General features: G+C 37.8%; 1 long non-coding RNA gene across 1 annotated transcript in view; it reads right to left on the bottom strand.

Moving 5' to 3' along the window:
• Nucleotides 1–574: 574 nt before the first annotated feature.
• The window catches only part of LOC135415268 (uncharacterized), a 42,975-nt gene continuing 34,856 nt past the window's right edge, over nt 575–8,693 (bottom strand). Inside the window, exon 7 of the long non-coding RNA XR_010431036.1 lies at nt 575–793. This is a non-coding gene — a long non-coding RNA (uncharacterized LOC135415268). The remainder of the gene's footprint in view (nt 794–8,693) is intronic.

The raw sequence follows: 8,693 nt of genomic DNA, 5'->3' as shown, positions 1-8,693 counted from the left end.
TTGCCATATATATCAGTTGGGAGAGATACCAGAAATACCTTCTGCTCTAGTGAGGGTGTTTAGTGTGTTATAGAATAATCACATACATAAAGTTACAGTCACCAAAACTGCATGAGAGAATCTCTGATGATATTATCTTCTACATGTTGCATAGGAGCTGATATGGGAATATCCAGTTAAAAGATTTTTAAAGAGAGGGGGTTGATGGTAGGTACTACTGACCTCTGAGTTTGTTAGTAAACAGTCTTAAAAAAGTATTTCCCTGCTCAGAGTCCAGTTACACGATTTGTTCTGTGCACATCAGGGTTACCACACTGATGCTTGTTCCCTCTGATGACACCTCAGTTTTATAAACATAGGTCTCAGCCCTGCAACTAAACCCACTCGTTCAGACCTCTAAGTATATTTAATTTAGAGAAACACCATGGAAACATAAAGGCATTTTTGCCACTGATCTTGTTGCAGAATCCCTCCTATTGTGAGCAAACTGAAAGGAATAGCAAACTTTATACTGCTGCATTGTGCCAAAAAATCCCACTTTTTATAAAAAGTCTTAAAATTTTGTGGTCTATAAACCAGTTCTTCATTACTGGTGCATTGTAAAACATCTCAAGTTCCACATTTGCCAATCAGAGCCTGTTCAAGCTTCCATTACTGCTCACTACTCACCAATTGTTTCAAGACTGTTCAGGTCACAGATTTTTCTGTTACCATTGGGGGATTTTTTTCTCTTCTGTCATTTCAAGTTTTGAAACAGCCTCCAGACTCATCAATATTTTAAGTATCAAAGTACCTGGTAAAAACAGTTTCCCATTTAGTTGCCAGAGAAATTCATGGAAAGTCTCCTGGCAGTTTCAGTGGGAGTGAGATCAGACTCCTCTGATGCCTGAGAAACTGTCAGTTGAGGCAATATGTGGGCATCATCTCTAATTAGACTTGAGGAGCACAAAGAAGGGCAAAACATTTCTTCACAGAACTTAACTACTGATTTTAGCAGTAAGAGGACTGGCTGGATGAGGACTGTACACCATTCTTCAATATGCTGTAAAGGGAACAATGTTTTATCCTTCATTTGGATCTCACCCCATCCACTGAGGCTGAAATCTCCCTAGAAGTATATTGTTAAGAGGTACAAGGGGGGGTGAAAGAGGATTTGTACTCAGCTTTTGGATTTTTGCTCCTCTGACGGGTTTTAACAGTCTCTTGGGATGGAACTGAAGTGCCAGTGATGTTATCAGCAGCAAATTTGTTAAAACTAACAAAAAAAGCCTGCTGAATGCCAGACTAATAGGAAAATGGATAAACAACTGAAAGCTCTACATTTCTCTCACCACAGTGGCCTGACTCTCTGAATATGTAGATTTTAGTAGAAAACTGTCACCTGCTTTTGCTGGAGATGTGCACTAGTAGCGTGAGGGAGTGAAGGGGTATTGGTATTTAACTACAACACACAAAGCAGGCTCAATACTTGATTTTCTCCATGTGTAGTGGGGAAAACTTGGGGCAAAGCATGTTGTTAGACCTTCTGCCTCCCAGCCCCAACCTGTCATGGTAGCCAGCATACACTTAAAAGAGGATTACACTGATCCTTTAGGCAAAACAACAACTGTCATCGCAGGAAAACTGTATCTGCCTGCCTCAAGCAACACTGTCCTGGTTTGAAAGGAATGACTTTGAGATTCATGGCCAGAACAAATACACAAGGGAAAAATCTGCCCTGTTTTTAAGACATAACTATGTAGCTGCAAGTTTATAAAGACTATATATAGTATGAGGACAGATGGATGGACACATTTATCGTGGTAAGTCATTCCACCGGGGTGTTCACCATGGAGCATAGCAGGGGTCTGTACCTTTGGCCTTTGAAACTTTTAACTATTACAAAAATAAAAGCATCCCATTATCCATTTGCATTCCTCTTATGCAGCTGGTAAAAAAAGACACCACTCTGAAAGCATTCAGGTATTCCAAAAGGTATGTTCCTTTTAAAGGGTCCCTCAAAATTTGGGATCTGTGGTTAAATAAACACTTCTCTAGTAGTTGTCATATTCTACCAGGTTCTTGATATAAGAAAACAACACCCATCAGCCCAGCTTTATCTGCAGTCACAATGAGAGGTTACCATACCTATTTACAGCATTGGACAGTAAAGTGCAGCATTTGTTTACACACAGACATTTTATCTCCATGGACATAGAGCTTAAGAGCTCCAGAAGATTTGCAAGTTATGGTACAGGATTGTAATCCTGGGAAAACCTCTGATCTGTCACAGTGTAGGTTCTGTTCCCATAAACATATGACCAAGCAAAGCCTTTATTAGGCTGGTACAGTCTCTGAAGCAATGAGGGTCTGTAAACAGCTCATACAAAGCATCCCTGAGATGTTCTCAGAGAGAACAAATGCCAGTTTTGTATAATTGAACAGTGGGTCTGAATCTTTCTCAGTAGACCAAATAATTTCGAATGTTCAAATAACGTTGCAAATACAAGTTTTGCAAAAATGCTACTTTAATTTCCCATAGGTACCCAAAATTAATTTGCACATACTTCTGAAAAACAAACCCCAATTGCTGCATGGAAGTCACAGGAAATATTAAGGGTTGTGACAAAGCAGTGCAAGCAGTGATTGAATTCCAAATGTAGTTTCCAGAACTGTGTGTTCTTGCAAGCTAGAGAGAGACAGGCATGAAGCTGAGGTATCAGTTAGGCTTTTTTAAACTCTGAAAGCAGAACTTAGTGGAAGGATACAGAGGTTCCAGTAGCTGGGAGTACATTTGAACAAAACACAGAACTTCGACTTGAAATTTCAGTTTGTAAAACATTTTTGGCAGGGAACTTAATTTGTATTTTGTGATAGCACTCAGTACAGGAAAATCACATTCCTAACTGGGAGCTTCCAGTTGTTATAACATGACATATATTACAACAGGATATAATGCAATAGCTTTCTTTATCAGACAGTACTTAGACTGAAAATATAGATCTTACTATATATGCTGTCACCATTTATAAAATAATTTGTGATCTACTTTATAACTACCATCCAGTATTTCTGCACCCAAATTTAGATGTTCTGGGACTAGTCTCCTGAGAAAGCAATTCCCAGGATCAGATGGAGTGGCTGCAGAATATAAGTGGCTTCAGTGACTGTAGGATGCATAACTATGACAACAGTTTTCAAATCAGGCTCTTCATAAACTGTCTTATTTCAGCCTTGTGCTTTGATTCAAACAGAGCAAAAGCAACAACTCACATGCAGAAACAAGAAGGGAAGAGATGGTTCGCCTAAACACTAGGAACTTCCAGCCACTTTAAGCACAAAATTCTACTTAAATTTATTGTAGCATTTAGTTTTTCATAACCACCTTCCTTGCACTGACACACAGGTCACATGCTCCATTTCTTCAGATGAGCAGAATTGAATCAGTTTTCCAGAGCAAATAGTCATCATTATGAGCTTAAAATTTCCTTCCCACAAATATTCTCTTTAGCTGCTTTCGGTGACCATAGCAGTCAATCCCTATAATTTTACTTACAATGTAAGTAAGGGAAATTTAATGAATATATTACTTTATTCACTGAAAAGAAACCTCAGATAGAGCTGGAGTTAATTTTTAGCTGTGAAAGTCTAGTCTAGTAACGTTCTTTGCCAGCTATGAGAACATGAACTTCATAAAATCAGACATACAACAGTTGTTACTCAAAAGTCAATTTTAACAACAGTTACCACAACACAGGATCCATGAAAAAAGGGGCTTTTCCATTTCTGAATGTGACATGGAGAAATGCATGTAAGGACAGAATTTTAAAGTTCAAACCTCAGACAATGCCTTTATCCCACACTCGTCTCAAACCTATATTTGTGTCCCTGGGTAAATACATGCAGTCTTTTTCTTTGAATTATAAAACTCATTTTTGCATAAAACAGCTAAATTTCACAAATAACGTTTCTCCAAAACGTTATTTCAGATGTTTTAACAGTTCCCCCATGAAATCAGACGTGGAATGTCTGATACCTAACACACTGAAGCTATAATCAACTCCTTTTAATTGCAGCAAGTGAAGTACCAACATCTTGAAAACAGAAAAACTTGCTACAAAGAAGTTTTCCGTAACCCACAAGTTTGAACAAACATTGCAGGTAAAGTCTACATGGACTGAATTTACACCAGTGCATCAGTCACGTGCTTTAGGGCAAAACAATCTTAAAGTAGCTTGGGAGAGCTCCATACTACTCCAAATTCATGGGATTTGCAAATGAGAAACCATGACAGCTACTTCTGCAAAGAGCTGCTTAAATCTCACGTGCTTTATCTAATAGCTTAGGTGTCCAGAGTGCTACTAGGAACTGGGGAAAAGATGAGGTTCTCATCCTAAATGCTCTTTCACTACATAACATGGCTTCTAAACTGTACTGGTCCACCAACATGTGCCAGGAAAAAAAGCTGTCCAAATTGGATTTGAGGAGTAATTTGATAGTTGCTCTGAAATTTTAAAGACAAATTAAATAAATACTTGGCATCAAATCTCTTGTTCCAGAAGTACAGCTTCTTTTCACCATTTGTGTATTCTCCTAATCCTAGTAAATTTTCTTCTTTCCCCTGACAAATTGACTGTTGCTTTCTGTCCAGTACAAATTCCTCTGAGGTTGGATCAATATATTGTTTTAGAGAACGTCATAACATTCTGTTTCCTGACCTATTTGTCACTCCACAGTACAAAACAGCTTTTTTCTAAATTGTGAGACACTGTTAATAGTGATCAAGAATTTCTGACGTTTGGAGGTGGAGTCAGTGGGTTGCATGAAGACAGATCACTCTCTCAGACCACTATTTAACAGTTGGAGATTATGTCCATAGCTATTTCTATTAAAATTCACTTTAGCCTAAGCTGGAGTCTCAGCTGAGAAAATCCAGATCTCCACTTGTCTTGCTCCTAAACCTCTTACCCATAAACAAGCCATTCAGTAAGGAAACACTGCAATAAGAACTGTGACACATATTGTCAGAATGGGTTGGGGGCATCTGGAAGACTTTACACCACTTATCTGATACCTTTCAGAAATATTAAATGCACCAGAAGAAAAAACAACTCTCTCCTTGCAAAACAAGAGAGTATTAATTAAAAGGCTGTGACAATTATACTTCACCTGTGTCCTTAATAAACTTATAAACTAACAGTAGGAAGTATAAATATATAAAGAGTATAAACTAACAGGATGCATGAGCTGAGCTGGAGCAGCAAGAACATGCTACCAAGCAGCACCTGTTCTGAACCAAAATATTGTGATGGATTTTGTATTTCAGGTCTGACTCCTAAACAGGCCAGGGATTCTAATGGGAGGGACTTGTGCAACATCCAGAAAGTAAATTGAAACAGTAGGTTGTTCTGGAGAGCAAAGAGGTAGGCACTGATGCACCCATAAACACTGTCAGCAACAGAAAGCAACAGAGAAAATGATGAAAGCAAATCCTCAACATATGATACGGATATGAAGGAGTTCACAGGATAACAGAAGAAAAGCCTGTCTTGAGGGACTGATTTTGGGATGCCAATCAGTACACATAAAAAGATTGGTTGTATTCATCTTCCAGGTAGACTCCTGAACACTTCCACAGATTCTAACTAGAATATATAGGCTGAGAAACCACAGATGGAAAAAAAAACCCCTTAACTGGTACTGTATTAATGGTCAAAAAAGCAACTGTGAAATTAGACAGTGATTAATTTTATGGTGCAGAAGACAGTATTCTCTACTTCCTTCATTTCATTATGAAAGCAAGAAAACTGTGACAAGAGCAAATTATATCAACATAACAGGAAAAGCAGAGATGATTCCATGATTTTTAAACAGATTGACTTACATGCTTCTGTTCTGATGGTTCAGATTCTATAGATAATCATTGCTTTTTTTTTAATTTTACCCACTCACTAGCTGATAACAGCGGCAGCAGATTCTGCAGTTTAGATCTCTGTCTCATTCTCCACAGTTTGGTGAATCCTCTATTTTTATTCCATTTCATCCTCTCAGAAATCAATTCAGAAAACACATCCGTATAAGGATATTTTACTGAGGCCTAAACATTGCTTGCTTGACCAGAGGTGTCAGAATTTGTATTACTTAAGCCTGAGTACTGTAAAAGGTAAAAGTAGGCTAATCTCAGAGGTGAGTGGCAGAGCAAAATGGCCTTGAGGGTCAAAAAGAACTGAAATCACTCATAAGAGGGTCAGGAGAGATGGGCAGAAGGAGTTTTGAGGCAGAGCAAAAAGCTGAAATAGAACTGCACAAGTGAAGAACTGCAGCAAAGAGCTAGGAAACCTGGCTTCCTTAAAAAGACACTTTCCCAGTTGGGACAGTAATACTGATGATCTTTATGAACTGCTCTGAGATCAGTAGATAAACAGCATGTACAGCTAACTATTACCAACAATTAATTACAGCTATTATTGCAGCATGACAGCTGGCATTTTTAGTATCCAACATCAGATGCATTTTTAATAATCTGACCGTACAATAACATGCAAAATAATTACAGAGCTACATTTCAGGAATGTGTCAGGTTCCTAAATATAGGTCTTTAGATGCTATTCTCAGCATGTAATATAGCCTCCCTATGACATTCTTCAGCTCCCACATCAAAATCCATCTTTTCATAAAGCCAGAGACTTCACCACTTCTCTCTCATGCTGCAGTATCAGGGCTGCTTGTTATACTTCTTATGTCTCTTTATTTCCATCCTCAGTCTTTCTACCATAAGCAGGTCAACTTATTAGGGATCAAAAGGGTCTCGAGACATTTTAGACTTAATGAGAGAATGATATGTAGAATGTTGTGAATTCCAGCTCTCTAAAGACCTAGCTTTGCAAAGGTTTCTGGACAACTAAATCCAATTTAAGAGTCTAAAGAACTTTGTGCCTGCAGCCAAAAGTATCTGTATCTACCCCTAAAAAATTCTGCCTTAACAGAACATCAAACTAATAAGTTACAGCAAAGAAGAATCAAAGACTTTTGTGAAATTGGGAGTGGTCCTCTTTTGGAACCTCTGCTCATAAGATGTTTGCCAGTAAAATTGTTATCCTTAAGGACAAGAGGTGAATGTCATGGGAAATAGGTAACCACACAGTTGCCAATTGCCAGGACTCACAGGAAAATAGTTCCCTTACTTTGGATCAGTTCATGATATTTTCAGTACTGCAAGCAAGAAGAAGCTAATTTCAATCTCCTGCATAAAAATTTGTGCTTCTAGAATCATACAACAGCGTACAAAAAATATACCTGACCAACATGTAGCATTTAAGAAATTTTGCATATACACAAAGCCTCAAATAGCAAGTTGCTAGAAGCACTGAAAAAGTGGCAGGATGAAATGTGTGACTTTCACATGTTGTATCTGGCCAAGGAATTTTGATTAATTCTTTTAATTTTTCAAAAAAGAATTCAACGCTTCAACCTCGGTTGAGACTGCAGGTCAAAAGAAAATGATACCACTGCATTTCCTCTGAAAATGTTGCTTGAACACGTTTTGCAGAACTGCAAAATTTAACAACTTTTCATGTGGTGTTTATGATATTTCATCCCTTTCCATTCATTTGTCTTTCTTTTTTAAAGGAAAAGCTGAGAAAAGCAAAAGCCCCAAATAGAACTTATTAGTGAAGGAGAAAAAAAACCAAACCTCTTTTTTTTTAAGCATTTTTTTCCTTTAAAAAAGAAATAGAAAATTACATTTCCTCTCTTCCATTTCTTACATGCTCTTCAAAACCATTTCTGAAAGGCTGTTTAGAAGCAACATGAAAAGTTTGTTTTGATGTGTTTCAATATTTCTGATGGGAAAAAGACCACAATCTTTTTCTCTATTTCTAAATATTCTGGGCTGTCATTTAAGAGTAAATAGTTTTCCAATCACCTTTGGTTATTTGTGATTATATTATAAGCTCCAATTTCTCATATGTTTTAGATCTACAGTACAAACAAGTTCTTTATCTGCCTAAAATTCTGCTGTGCCATTTTCAGGATGAATGTTACACACATATGTTGCAAAAAGAGGAACTCTTTCTCCTACGTGGATGTTTGAGGATTGAGACCATGTGTTTCATCATGGCTTTTAGCTCATCCCACTCAATTCATAATCAAGAAAGAAAAGCATTTTTGTGTCACCAGAAATTAATAGAATGAAAGGGCTTGATTGACAGCTCTAATGATCCATATGCTTTATCATTCACAGGACAGGGGTTGTATAAACACCTGTAAGAGCTTGTCTAATATTAGGAAATGGCTGTAACTAATCACTTGGCTGTAGCTCACCAAATGGACATTCTTTTTGCACAGTAAACCTGCCTTCACACTATTTAATTTAACCTATATCCAAAACTAGCATGGGCTAAAATGTAAGCCAAGCATCTATGTGAAATTTATTGCAGAATAATGATGCTGACCTGAGATCATACCTTATTCTTAAAATTATTTCCCCCAAAGACAAGCCCTAATATGAGATCCATCCCTATGTTTTCCAACTGAGACCAAGCCAAGCCAGCTGCAGACCCAGAAAAGGAATTCTGCCACAGAAGCCCCTTAGGCACTGCTGCTAAAAATGCCAGTGATTGACCTGATTCTCTTCCCCCTCTGTCCCTGGATTCTGATGAGCTGCACATCCCTCCATCAGCTCTCCTACTGATTTCAAAGGATGGCCTGTAGTA

Source organism: Pseudopipra pipra, chromosome 5 (genome assembly GCF_036250125.1).
Source record: "Pseudopipra pipra isolate bDixPip1 chromosome 5, bDixPip1.hap1, whole genome shotgun sequence".
In the NCBI taxonomy this organism is placed as follows: Eukaryota; Metazoa; Chordata; class Aves; order Passeriformes; family Pipridae; genus Pseudopipra; species Pseudopipra pipra.
The sequence above is the reverse complement of the archived record's forward strand: the minus strand, read 5'-3'. Positions and strand labels throughout refer to the sequence as shown.